General features: G+C 42.4%; 1 protein-coding gene across 1 annotated transcript in view; it reads left to right on the forward strand.

Moving 5' to 3' along the window:
* LOC311015160 (adhesion G protein-coupled receptor D2) overlaps positions 1–15110 on the forward strand; it is an 86845-nt gene that overhangs the window by 51442 nt on the left and 20293 nt on the right. The gene's annotated exons all lie outside the window — the stretch shown is intronic.

Raw genomic sequence — 15110 nt, forward strand, 5'->3', positions numbered from 1 at the left:
TGTCTGTCATGTATCCTGTATAGACCACAACGTGTAGATTTCATGTAAATTGGATGTCACATAAAGGCCCTCACACACCTATCCGACTGCCAAAAAGGCAGTCGGACTGATCAGTCTGCTCCCGTCTCTCTGTGACACGGTCAAAAAAGTGCCTCCCACACACCTGAACGACGACCGACTTGAGCATACGTTCTGTGCTTTTGTGAGATGTAATGTCTCCATAACAGCAGATGGCCCTAACTTGTATTGTCGCCCCAAAAAAAAAGAAAACGGAAATGACGGAGATCAAAACACAGAGCACGCATTCGCATGTGTTGCCATCGTCTGCGCTCTATCTGGTTTGTATACCATCGTCACATCCGGTCTTCTCGTTCACTGATTCGCTAGCCAAGGGCTAGCCTTCCACCAATCAGATTGGTCAGACTGAACGACTTGGTCGTGGCCGATTGGACATATGGAAAAAGAACTTTGACGAAGGCCGATGGCACGGAACAGATTCATGTCACAATCGTCTTGGTGTGTCAGGGCCTTAAGGCTGACTTCCTGTTGTCAGTAGATGACATTACAACTCATTATGGATGTGTAGATGCTTCAGGACTGGGTTCTAATCTAGCATGTGGGGCAGATTGGAGTCAAGCTACAAGCTTCCTTCCAAACATGCAAAATGTCTGCCTCGTCCAAAAGCTTCACAATTTACTATCAAGAAGGACTTGAGATTCTGCTGACCACATATAAGATGAATCTGTTAATCTTGGATTTTCTAAAAGTTCCGCCTAAAATAGTCCGTGTCATTTATACGTTAAATACCATGTGAGTCATGGCTTATGACTTGTGCATGATATCACATTGAAATAGCACACGCGCTGTGTGTTATTGCTCCTTGTTGCCACATTATGCACCTCCCACACTGTGATTTACAGCATTTCCTTAGCAGGAGATTTGCATGCTCCTCAACACTATTACCGTCTCCTTTCATTCACTCAGCGCTCAGTCGTTAAATCAGTGTCACGTCTACACGGATGAACCGCCGATGCAACCTGACAAAGCAAACTTTGGAGCAGGAAATCAGGTTTTTGATGTCACACAATTTGCAGATATAATTGATTGTCAGTTGATATTATTCAGCCCATTTGCTGCTATCCTTCCCCCCATCCACTCCTGACTCAACGCTACAACATGCAAATGCAATCGGCCTCAGTGTGATTGAGTGCTGGGTGCTGGGAAGGGAGTTGGCGGCCAAGTGCTTTTACACCATGACCTAGTGCTACTGTGTGAGTGTTATCACCTAGAAAGGTTTCACTGGAACCAATCATCTAATGTACCTTACTGTAATCTTACAATTTTTTCATATTGGGCTATTTTTTTTTTACAGTTTTAGGGCCATATTAGTACAAAAGCGCCACTGTAGAAACAAACAAACAAACAAACAAACAAAAACAAAAAAAAAAGAAATGGAGCTGAGAGAGGTGGGAAATATTCAGAGAAAAAAGCGAGTTTATAAAGTGGCAAATTTGCGACTGTATTACGATGCTAACAACCGACATTTATGCTAGCTAACTTCCCATGAATGTACGCATTTATTTTCCTAATCAATACATGATAGTTTGTTATTGGTTTTATTTATATGGGCCAAATTGTCAGTTTATGAGTATTTATTGATCGAGCGGTTGGGATAAGATGCTAGCGGTAGCTTTTACTTGTCATAGCCGATACAAACAAGTTGCTTGGTTTCGCTAAGACCGTTGCCTTGAAAACAAGTGAACACGATTGCAAGCATCTTAACCACCAAATCAATAAAAACCCATAAGACAATGTGGCCTCATATAAACAAAACCAACAATAACATTAAATTGTTTGCTGTTTCTCTCATTTTCAATCAAATGGCATTAATTGAATTTTGAAAATCTGACCAAACCACGCCAGGACCAGCATGTTCAGAATCCTGCTTTTTTTATGGGTATAAGTGGTGGCATTACATTATTGATTTATTTTAACAGTTCTCTCCAGATACGGTACTATATGCCTTCTCATCATAAAGCACAAAAAACAGATGGGCCCCCATTTGTCCCAACTATAACCACACCATCTCCTAAGTGATAGTGGTAGCTTGCCTGTACAAGGTCAACCCCCTTCTTATCCCTTTTTCCATATTTCCGTTTACTCAAGTTGGTTGGCACAAATGTCCAAGGCAGACGGTGGATTATGTTGAGGGTACATGGTGAAAAATGTGAACAAAAGTAAAAGCACATATTTGCTGTGAGCACAAGAGAAGGACAAGTGCATAATGAAGGAATAGGGGGTGAAGTGTAGGGGGATTTGAATTGAAAGGGGAATGGCTGTGTGGGTGTTTGTGTGTGTGTGCATGAGTGTTGCTTTTCCTGATGAGATGGACCGCGCACAATGGCCAAGTTGAAGGTTATGAGCCCTTTTAAGCAGGAATAATATGCTGGATCACTAGTGTTACCTCACATCGTGCTCTGGCTTTGTTAAATCCTCCTTCTCGATGGACAAAGATGGCCAAACCGTTATCTTTCTTTTATGGTCCACGTTTTGTGAATTTAAAAAGGTTGTTTTTTCCCCCGTGGGGCTTCTCTGTATTGTTTTCCTTTTAATTAAATTCGGGTGCTTTGTGTCTAAATTGTGTCAGTATTTGGTGGCACTTTCTAAATATCACAATTAGGTTTTTTTTTTTTTGGTTCGGTGATGTCCCCAGAACCCGTTCGCCATGGCGACTTCAATCAAGATTCACCGCATTGTGCAGAATCACAGGTTCATCGTAGCGAACCTGATGTTTGGTGTCATTTCCAGTTTACGTAACCCAACTTGTAGGAACCATACGCCTGCACGTTGTTGACATCTGACACCCCCCTCCCCTTCCCCTTCTCCCTAACATGTGTTCCTCGGCATCCCCTCGCAATTAGGGGCCTTGTAGATAAAGTAGTGTGGCGGTCTATTGCATGCATCTTCTGCAGATTCCACACAGATCCCTCGCTGACACCACCACAGGGTTGACTCCCCCCCCACCTCGCCTCCCTCCACCCACACACCATCACTTGTCATGCATGTTTAGCCCTGTTCACTGACATGCAACAGGTTCCCCTGCTCCAAAAATACAAAAAGAGGGAAATATTCCCTCGCGTAATGACAGTATGTTTGCAGCAATTTCATCCAAATGCTCGCTTTTAATCAGTTTCTTGTGTTTGCAAGCCCACTTCTGTCGACCACGCACTGTAATGTTTTAAGGATACATATTGGATATGATTATGCACAAAAAAATGTGCGCGTTCAATGACCAGATTGGTGGAGGCATATAATGTTACAGCTCGAAACAGCTGAAAGGCTCACCCATAACTACATGCAAGTCATGTTTATGTTCCAATACTATAATAACTAAATTATATATTGTCTCATATCACTTTGCCAGCATCTACAGATGTCATCGTGCTCTCTCCGTGATTTTTTTTTTTAAATAAACGAGGACTGGTTTGTTGAAGAGCAGTCATGTGGAAAATGCTTGAGAGTCGCACATTTCAGTGAAACAGAAATGAAAAGCGGCTGTTACATGACTGCTGCTTGACCTTTCCAGTTTCTTTTCTTTCTTTCTCTCTCTCTCTATGAGTTTTGCTCATTTGGATGTGTGTGTCTAAACCTGTTATTGTGGCAGAATGAATTATGATTTCAAATATCCTTGATTGTCATTCAAGTGTACAAACCGCATGAATGCGTGAACTTGTACGTCTTGCCCCCGGGTGTTATGTGACGATATCCTTGTACTCCTACTGATGTACCGACATTTATCTCCTACTGACTTTTAATTATCTATTTGTCCTTTTTTTAAATAATGTGTTGCACTTTTGAGGTACATATCGTGTATGAGAAGTGCACAACACAGTTTATTATTATATCATGTGCACATACTTCACTTTTAAGACAACTTGTGTTACATAATGAAGTTCTGACCTACAGATTCATACAGTTCAAGGGTATTATTGTGGTATAAAACTGCTTGTGTTTTATGTTCCAAGCTGCTTGTAGCAGGCCACTGGTGTCCGGAGACACCAAACACGCTTTAGCATAATTAGAAGAATTTGTTGCTGTGGGAATTGACATCACAATGATAACTAGCACAACAGAACGGATACTGGAGGTGAGGTGTTCCTGTGTGTGAAGGAGAGGTATTCGGCCTCTGAGCGGCAGCTCGTGTTCAATGTCTTGCTGATGCAAAGTGATGTGTACTAATTCTCCATCTGCTCAAACCAAACAGGGCTTGAAAGTTCAGCCAAGTACCCTTAAAAAAAAATCGCTTCCTTTACAGCTGATCTTGCTCTGCCCTCCTCTGTGCACAAATTAAATTTGACGATTTTCCTTGCATCCTTTTTGCATTTTGAACTGATGGACAAATAAGTGGATATGACTTTGGGGCTTTGTGCGTTTTTCTTTGTGTGTGTGTGTGTGTGTGTGTGTGTGTGTGTGTGTGTGTGTGTGTGTGTGTGTGTGTGTGTGTGTGCGTGTGCGTGTGCGTGTTTGAGTGTGGATTGAGATTTTGGCTTGTTGGCTTGGCTGTTTAGAGGATATGTGGCCCTGAAATGGGCTCTTGTCATGTGGGTTGAAGCTTTGAGGACTTGATTGTAGCTTCAGTGTAAATACCCAAACAAACAGGCAAAAGTCAGAAATGTGCTACGGGTTTGCCGTGTATTTACATTCCTCTTCCTCTCTCCCACTTGGTTTCTTTTCGCTCTCTCTTCCTCTTGTGTCTTGATTTGTTATTTTTTTATTTACTCGCCGGCTTTTCCTTTTCTTCCGTTTTGAGCTCTGTTTCTTACTCAAATTTCTCCCTTAATTCTCTGTTTGTGAATGATATTTTTAATTTTCGGTGTGTGTCGTAGCTGCATTGGGAGAATGACTCGGCTTGGACAGTTGCAGGCGAATTCGATTTGTTTCCCAAATAGGATCTTGAAGACGGACTGTCCACACTGTTTTTTGCTAGTGATGTGATCCAATTAGTGAGTCCAAACATCACTAACTTATTTGCGTGGGTTACCATGGTAACGACATAGCCCTAGCTTCTATACTTTGAAATCCGATTTGAGTGTCCGAAATCCGATTGGAATCACATTTCAAACCTTCAAATGTGGTTTGGATACAATTTGCAATAATCACATTTGTTTTTTGTTCTTTTGCTGTCCATACCTTCTTAAAACCAATCTGGATAAAATCCAGATATGCCAAAAAAAATGGATTTGAGCTGCCAGTCTGAACATAACATAAAGCTGAACTTACAGGAATTAAGATTTAAATTGTCGGGTTAAAAAGACTATTTCTCCCCGTTGTGTGAAAAATCTGGAAAACATTCCCACATCATTTGAAACCCTTAAACGACTGCGTTTTCTTCTGCACGCGTGCCGCATCCACGCATCTCGTATTCATCACACTCAATGAAACAAATCCAAAAGATGAAATATTGAGCCCATTTGGTTGTTCTTAAGTGGCTTTAAGCGCAACTGTTTATGCATATTCGCCCAGCCGCTACGAAGCGCACCGAGGGCTAGATTTGTTTTCTGCAGCTGTTCTGCATAACAACGCCACGCCATCCCGCACGGGGATGAAAGTCTGGCAAAGGGGAATCTATTCATAATTCAAAGAAACAACAAGGCGCGGGCTGTGGCGTTGTCAGATATAACAAATTGAGGAGGAAAAGAGTTGAATTTGTATCTGCTTACAGAGGTTGACTGCATTATACATACTGCGGGTGCCGCTGAGTGCGTGGTAATAGGATATATGATGGATGGCCAGGCCGTGTGGGCTCCCATTCCTCTGGGTTATTCATCTATTTATCTGCTTATTTATTTATTCCTTCACCCAGAGAGACCCTCACACACTCAGTATTTGCCTAAGGTGCAATAGGACCTAAAAGTGGCCCGGTATGGAAATGGGTCTGAGCACTTTGTTGAGCAGGTGTCAGGTGAACTTATATCTACGCTGATGTTCCCCCGGAGATGTTGGTGGTTTCAAGGTGGCTGCAGTTTGTTGAATCTTGATGTTCGTTCTTCCGACCAAACCGGAGAACAAAAACCACAATGCACTTTGCCCGTTAGAGGGACTTAGAAACCAAGAGTGGATATTTTTTATTGTCATGTACTTGGTAGCAATCCAAGCATTCGTTACCAGTAATGAAATTCTTCGTCTGAGTTCAAACTCAACTTTTGAAAAACAGAAATAAAAGTAAAGGACTCACAAATAATATAAAGTAAAATCAAATTAAGTGAAGGAAAAAATGAAATAGAAATAAAATAACATTACAATTAACCCTTTATCCGCTAAGGAACTATAAATGGTAAATTCTGCGGACATCCAATGACCTCACTGAGCCTCAATGTGCGGCTCAGTGAGGTCAAAGAACTACGAGACTTCTCTCAGCCAATCAGCGAATACTAGGCTACGTCACAAATAGTGACGTCACACCATCGGACCAATCTTATATCTTTTATTTATACACCTTTTTAGAAAAGATTTTACCCAAGATGGGCGAGGAACCATATATGGTAACTTCATTGATCTTGATTTACAACATAAAAATGTAATATTTTTTAAAATGTCACAAAATTGAAACAGTGTTGTAGTGTCCTGCAATGACACCAAGTATTTCAATGAATGTCCGATAAAGGGTGAGGAGCATAAATTGTAAAGGATAAACATTTTTATAAGCCATGAATGAAACTCCTGTTCCACATCACTATATTAGAACATGCATGCAAACCTGTCTAAAGACATATTTCAACACATGGAAGCACCACCCCCCACATTGTCCCACTTGTACCCCTGCTGTTTTTATTTTACTGTCTAACAAACAAAACTGGATGTCTGTACGTCAAATAAAATCACAAAAAAACAAAAGAAACATTTCCAACACTTTTAAAAATCAAACACTGTTTTAGTTTTTTTTTTTTTAATGAAGACAACATGTCATGAAATTGACACCAATCTGTGGCAAAATTGTTGACGAATATTGGATTGATCCAATTCAGTTTTAGCAGTCAGCCGCCTGACGTGAAATCAAACCTACGGGGGACAAGGACTCTTTGATCACACACAACCGTCGCCTAACTGCCTTTCATGTTTAACCCTGTCACTGCTCCCCTTATCAGGGGTGTCACACAAAGACCTGCATGGGCCCTGGGGCAGGTCACCTCTCCTGGGGCCAAGCTGTCTCACAGTTTACCCCCCTCCCCTTCACCTCCTCCCCATGTCATCACCCTGCAAAGAGGAGACGCTATCTTAGTAAATATGCATCGTATAAAGCACACAGTAATCTCAAATTTTGAAGATTTTCATTCACACACTAATTTGTATGCACCTTAACACAGAAAGCATTCGATACTGCTAAGATCGTGCGGAGGCCAACAGCACCTCTAAACCAATATAACCCCCCACCGCCACCACCACCACCCCAGAACATTTTTCCATCGTCCTCATCTCAACAACCCACGGCAACGACATAGCCGGCAGCTTACGACGAAGCAAAGTGGGGAAGAGGGAGGGAGGAATGGGGTAACGTGGAAGGAAGGGGGGGGTCAGGCCGTAGATCAGGGCAGGGAGGATGGCGGCGCGACCAGGAGGTGACAGGGGAATAACATCCCTTTCTCCTCAATCGACAGGGACCATAACTCCTGCCTCTCCAGGGACAGATTGAGAAAGGCAATAGCCCAAGGGGCTGTGAAGCACGGATGCTTAGGAGAATTGAAAGTTAAAAGAAAAACGCAGTTTGCCGAGCCACTGCCGCCGATTCAGCCGACAGCACGGCTCTTCGCAAACTGGAATTTTCTCATTTCGTGTAATTTTTTTTTTTAAGACGCCAGTAGAAAGACCCCAAGTGGCGTTCTGCCCGTATAGATTATCAAACAATAAATCTCTAAGGGTTGTCATGTAGAATTTTCCCCCATTTTTGGGGGAAAGTTTTCTGCACTTTTATTGAGGTTGAAGTGAGAATATGCACATATTTGTTTTTTAGTGACGCCTACAGTAAAAACATGTCGGTTGATGAGATGAAAATTGACTGATCATCTTTCCCGTCTGATTTTAACACCAATAGTTTGCGACAAATTTGGCAAATAAACAACTTAGCACTGTTTTCAGTAACATGATCATTCTAGTGTAATCCCGATGTGGCTGGGATATGAATATTACACTATTAAAATTTTACTGATCAACTTTGATAGTCAGAAGATACAAGGGGTTTATTGTACAATGAAATGTTTATTTTTCTGTACACATAATGCCAACAATGTAACATCTAAGTATTAAAAAAAAAGAGAAAAAAGTAGTTAACAGCCATCAGAGCCATGATGCTGTAACTGAGTCTGAAGTCTGGGTGATGCCTCCAGGGGGCCCTATTACCCACAATGAGGGTGTACTGGTGGATTGTAATAGAACCGTCTGTTTGGTTTCTCCCATAGAACCACATATAAATGATGAAGCTGGAAAAAGAAGAGAGGAAATAAATATGGATTATTGTGCGTTGAGTGCTGGTGGAGTTTTTAGGGTGTATAGAGTGAGATGTGAGTAACAGTACTGCAGTGGTTTAATGATAGTGTGACATGGCAAATCACACCGTTTAACTGCTCTGTGATTAAACAGTGAGTGCTATGTCAGCAAAGACATTTTATTTAATATCTCACTTTCATCATTTCTCTCTTTTGGATCCCCAAAATGTCAGTCTCCTCACTTCTTTGTCTTTCTTCACCTCGCACCACCTCTCTCTGTGTCTCTGTGTCTCGCTCTACTCCTCCACAGCCACATTTCCCTGTTTGGAATGGGTGAGCAGCAGCTTTTATAGCTTGATCAATTTTACAGTGGCTTATTGAATAGCTTTTAATGCCCTCCTTTACTTTCAGTTGTAACCCGGGAGGGAGAGGGAGAGGGAGGGAGAGATTTCAATACATGGTCTCTGGAAATTACACGTGTTTAATCATTGATTTTTATTGGCTCATCATGATAACATTATCCCAGTGGGTGAGGGTGGACAAAAGAGCGGCTCGTAAAAAAAGGGGGTTGAAATACTTACTGCTAATTTTAAAGAGCGAAGTTGTCAAAATGAAACATTATATATACGCCGTATATAGATTGATACTGTAGCTTGTTATATGCATGGACAATTTGATGCTGTCGCCATTTAAACAGGTGGACCCGTCTCCAGATAAACTAGTGAGACAGAAGATTAGATTACATGTCAGCAATGACTGTATTGTTTTAATGGGCCGGGGAATTAAAAGGAAAAAGACTGACATAATTATTATGGGCATGTGATTAGTTATGGGGCTGTAAGGTAATATAGTAACTTTCCACATGTCGTTGTCTTTTCCAGCAGCAAGAGTTCATCGAATGATGTCTTGTTCTTTAGGAAGGTGTTTTTGAAGCCCTTAGACTTTCAAAACCTGAAGATGTTCCACCTTGTAAAATAAATAAAAAAGTTTTTTTAATGCATAAAATTTACTTCAACACCCTAGCAGCCCCCCCCCCCCCCAAACTAAGTTATTATTTCTCTACCTTACTTTTTCTTCTATTCTAAATTCATAAAGTATACAAAATGACTTACAGATATAAAAATCAATTCCAACAAAATTGAAGGTAAAACGTTGCTAAAAAAATGAGCATTATCTGCTAATGTAGCTAAGCTACGAATGAACAGCTGAAGTTTGGTGCACTCTGCTCTCCGTCACATCCGTTGAGTTCACCTCGACCACCAGAGTGCAAGAAGGTGAAACTTGAACTGTGTGAGCGCCGAGATTTATCGTCTGCATATAAAATAAATATCGGGATCATTAAGTCAAACTCTATTGCCATCAGGCTGATGAAAGCTGGCAAACACACGCAGACTTCATAATGCCTGGTGTGTGTGTGCGTGTGTGTGCGTGTGTAAGGGATGTGATAAGGTAGATTGACTTCTAATATAACCGGTAGAGGTGTCTAGTGCTGACATCCATAGAGCAGTGCCCTTTGTGTCCCCACCTGGCAGCCGCGCGTGTGTGTGTGTGTGTGTGTGTGTGTGTGTGTGTGTGTGTGTGTGTGTGTGTGTGTGTGTGTGTGTGTGTGTTTGTCTGCAAGGGTTTTAGGGAGAAGTTGGAGATTGTTGTTGAGTGTGTGTGTGTAAGTGTGTGTAAACATAGAAAATCTAAAATCTTAGAAAGATTGCATTACTTGATTTAAAAAAAAATATTGTTTGCAAATACTGTGTTAAAGCTTGTGTGTGTGCGTTTGTGTGTGTGTGACAATTAGTTTGGGTTAGTGAGGGAGGAAGTCAGTGGACCTTTGTGCGGATACACACATTTCTTGATGTACATTCACATTCTTTCTCTTTCTTACACACACACACACACACACACACACACACACACACCGAGTGCAGGTTAGCCCTCCTCCACCAACGGCACCTGCTCCGTTGAAGGTGAAAGAAGTGCTCACTTGAGCTCATTGAAAAGTAGATGTGACAGTAAATTTTTCAGGCCCTTGTGAGATGGGAGATCTTGTTATAGCAGTCAGGATGGGGGTCAGGGCAGTGGCTGCTTGATGATTGAGGAAAAGAGAAGTAAATTCATTCTGCTTCGGGCACTTTGTCAAGTGCCAGTAGCTTACTGTTGAGAGCCACTCACCCATCACCGTGTTACGGCCCCAGAGGTCACCCCCGCCGCCATAAATCTGCCTCGCCTGCTAAACCTACTGCCTCCTCTCCCCTGAACGCGATGCAGGGAGGGAGGGAGGGAGGGAGGGAGAGAGGGAGAGAGAGAGAGGGAGAGAGAGACTACAGCTGCTTCTGCCGCCGCTGCTCCTCATAGTCACCCAAATGAAAAAAGACAGAGGGGAGGATATAGATTCTCCCTTTGGTGCTGCTGATGGTGTAGGAGCAGGACACTGGGTGTGCTGTGCCACATGGGGGGGGGGGGGGGGGGACTTTTGGACTAATGGTTGTGGTGTGTGTGTGTGTGTGTGTGTGTGTGTGTGTGTGTGTTAAAGGATGGAAGGATAGATTGCTTATATAAATATATATATATTTTTGCGTGTTACAATCGATGCGTTTGGATTCAGGGTCGTCACACAGCGTGTTTGTGTATTAAAAACCCAATAATGATTAAAAAAACGTCAATTGTACCGGTCATTTCAGGGCAGGGGAATGTTGAGGCTGAGGTTGGAAAAAGTCTCGTAGCTGCTTTTTTTCATGTTTTTGCAGGCAGGCTTTTTTTCTTAGCAGTAATTCTTGCATTACTTTCTGAGAAGTAGGTAAAAAAAAAAGAGGTATGGCAAAAGATAGACCAGGGAGATGAGATAGGATCAAAAAAGGATGGATAGAAGAGATTATTATGATTAATTATCAAACAAGAGAAGGGAAAGAAACATGATCTGAGAGGCTCATTTTTATCTTCTAACACCATATTGAAAACTTAAACAGTACAGTCTTTCAATGCGTCTACCTGTTGCCTCTGTACACTCTCGTATTTGCGTCCTACATGACACACACACACAGGTGAACGGCTGCCTTAAACACAAGGAGAATAAAACTGTCTACATTAATCAATATTGAAATATTACAATATTTTGTGTTAGCAGCAGCACTCTCGGATGTAGTACACTGCAGCCGTGCTCATTTACATAGCCTGTGTTCTTAAAAGCAAATGCTAAATTTTAAAACCCACATATACAGTTTGCCAAAGGTTGCAGCCAAAGTCAGCCTCTTATAGCGTTGGTGTACAAAATATGAGCCGTTACAGGATAAAAAAACATGCGTTCGTTGGTGTAATACGCGTGGAGCGTCTTTTAAAGGTGCTGATTTCAGTTTGGACCAAAGTCCACCAATATTGGTTGCCATTTTTTCTTTTTTTATGGTGAAATGTAATATTGTTGGTTAGAAGATTGTTTTAAGTGTTTTAGCACTGCCAGTATACTCATACAATGTGATTCCAGGATCCAAAAGGAAGCAAGAAGTTACTTTTTATACAAAAATACCCCCAAAAATATATCTTATCTTCTTTCTTTGCTCAGTTTTGTTTGCATTCAGTGAAATTCCGTCACTTTTTACAGTGTTGGTAGCACTACGGTCTTATGCTTAGCCTCATGTTCTTTCATAGGGTCCCACCACCATACACAAAACCATAGGAGGGATCCTGTTCTGTCTTTCTAAATTGATAATTGGTATATCACAAAATGATTCATATCTTTTTCCATATGTTAACATTTTTCTGAGCGGGTGGTAGAGGCATCTGGATCTGGTGTGGTGTGTTTCTGTGTGCGTTTGATGTTTTTTTGTATACATGTGTACAGATTGCGAGCGATCACTTCTTTCTGAAGTGTGACATCGCGCACCGTAATTACACCTGCCCTAACTATGTGTTCAACTGTGTGTACATGTGTGTGTGTTTGTGTGTGTGTGTGTGCGCCTTTCAAGCTTGTAGTGTACGAGCGCCAGCCTGCTTTCAATATAGCCTCTTATTAGGGTTGTGATTATCCCGCCTGCGTCTGGCTTCTTTCAGCCTGTGACTGGAAGTTGGAGAGGCCAGGGGCACCCTGGGAAGAAAGGAGTGAAAACTTCCTGAACCCAGCTTTCACCCCCCACCCCTCAACCCCAGCGTACCCCTCAACCTCTCGAGGAATCTCCTCACGATCACGACTGTTTCTTTCTATAAACAATAGAATATTGCGAGGCGTGTAGGTGGCGCTCACACTGTGTTTGCATGATGCAGGCCGGTGGAGCTCTTATTGCAGCTTTACTCTTTTGCTCACTGCATCATGTGACTGTCCTGAGTTAACCCTGGAATTTATTATCAACTCCAAATTCACTTATTAAGGTATTTTAATGCTAAATTTGTTTTTATCTGCACACCTATTTTATTTGCAGACTTGTCACTGTATCGTCTCGTGGCTGCAAAATGCTGCAGACTGGATGAAATTACAATACTGGCTGCATTTGTCGTGGGGGTCATTGCATTTTCTTAGTCAGTGTCAAGCTAGTGGGGAGGTGCATTCATATGTCTTTCCTCTAATGCATGCTGACATCTCTGACTGCATTGTAGTGAAAAGGACAACCCACAGCTTCTGTCAATAAAGTATTTTATGCACAAAATAAAAATGTACCCGAGCCTGTTATAGCACCACTAGAAGACTGTAGATTGCAACATCACGATCCCCCAAAACAACTCTGTGAAGCAGAAAGGGGACAAGAAAAATAAGAAGAGGAAGGAAAAAAAAAAGGAAGAAGAAGTAAGATATTAGACGGGGGAGAAAACAGTATGGCAGGATCCCGAGGGCCGGGCTGGGGGGCTTTATAAGAGCCCATACATCAGCTGTCACCCGTTGGGCTTCCAAAGAGCCACAACAGAGAAACACAATAGACAGGACAGATGGTCCCAAACAAAACTGCGGCGGGTTTGATGCTATTAAAAGCTGTTTACCTCATGCCAGACGCCCGGCAAGTGCAGCGGACGCATTGTGTGATCATTGCTGAATGACTCCATGTTTGAGTGTGTGTGTGTGTGTGTGTGTGTGTGTGTGTGGTTTTCTCGTAATTAAGGTGCATTCAAAGACAACACGTGATAACGAAAAAACACCACCACCAAACAACAGTTTTAATGATTGATTTGCAGAAAGTGGACTCCAGCCAACTCTGTCGGCCATGACGGACTTCTGGCTTATAACCAATAACCGGACAAATCCCCCCCCCCACCCTCTCTCTGTTACTACCTCCCTCCCATCCTCTCTCCCCTTCATCTGCTCTCCTAAAGAGCGGCGGCTCTGACACCTCCGGATGATGAACTCCTCCAATGCGTTGACCTTTCTCCTTCGGACTAGCCGACCGCCCTCCTGCCCTCTCCCATGTAGATGAGACAGAGACAGATGAAGATATTTTGTGATGTGTGTGTGTGTGTGTGTGTGTGTGTGTGTGTGTGTGTGTGTGTGTGTGTGCGGGTGTCAGTGGGCGGGGGGATGTCACGCCGTGACACGGTGAAATTAGTTTTTGGTGGCGTTGGGTGGATACAGCGACCGACCCCACCTTCAAATCGGCGGTGGAGCCGGGGGGAGAGATTAATCCAGACAGAGGGAGGCCTGTTGGAGGAGCGGCGGGTGACAGGCCCTGAGCGAGAGGAGAGAGAGAGACAGGCTAGGTAGACAGACAGATGGGGCGGATGGCTTCACGACAATGATATACCTGCTGAGATTGTGTCCATATATCTATCTGTGTAACTTTCAGATTTAACATACAGATTGTTGGACCGACGGGGACATGAATAATGTAAAGGCCGAGCTTCTTCACCACCATGTAAAAAGAAAAAAAAAAAGAGTTTTAGCACAGAACCTGAATCATTAACTAATTGATTTAGGTGTGATGGTGCTTTATAAGACGGGGGTCTGGACCCACAGGTGGGTTGTGGGGGATTGTATCAGGGTCCCAAATTTATAATATTTTTATGATTCCTCTGGTTGTGGAAACACTCAACCCAATCAGAGCCCTTTTTGCAAATGTGACATCACCAAGCTGTTTCGGACAGATCAGGACATCCTGCAGTTAACAGTTGACTTCTGCTGTATGTTTGAAACCTCCCATTCTTCCACGCTTTATCACAAGTAATACCTGCTTCTCTAGAGATAGCCCTAGCCATGAGAAACGAGCTGATGCAAAGGTGGGAGGACTAACAATATCAAATGTATAAGTGAAATGTCTTAGTTAGGTTGCGAGCTAGCCATAATGAAGCAGCATTGGACCTTCCAAAGTGTCTTTGAACAACCTTTACACTCCGGTCTTTGTGAAAATCCCACATTGTTGAATATGGTATCATTAACTTGTCTTGCCTTCGTCGTTTTCTGTTTTTTAATTGGCTCCAATTTCTTTCCTCCACCTTTGGGCCATCCTTTATCATTCTGTCTTGTTTCGCTCTGTAATTGCTTCGGATCAGTGCGTCTTATGGGTCACTAAATGGGGAGAAATCTTGACTTAAAGTTTGACTCCATTTATGCCGTCTATTCATATTTTTTTTGACGTATTGCATTTGTTTTTTTGGGTTTAATGCAATTCAAGGTCCTGAAAAAATCATTCTGGAAGAGAACTCAATGCTTCAGAGACAGATAAT

Source organism: Eutrigla gurnardus, assembly GCF_963514095.1.
Source record: "Eutrigla gurnardus genome assembly, chromosome: 6".
NCBI lineage: Eukaryota > Metazoa > Chordata > Actinopteri > Perciformes > Triglidae > Eutrigla > Eutrigla gurnardus.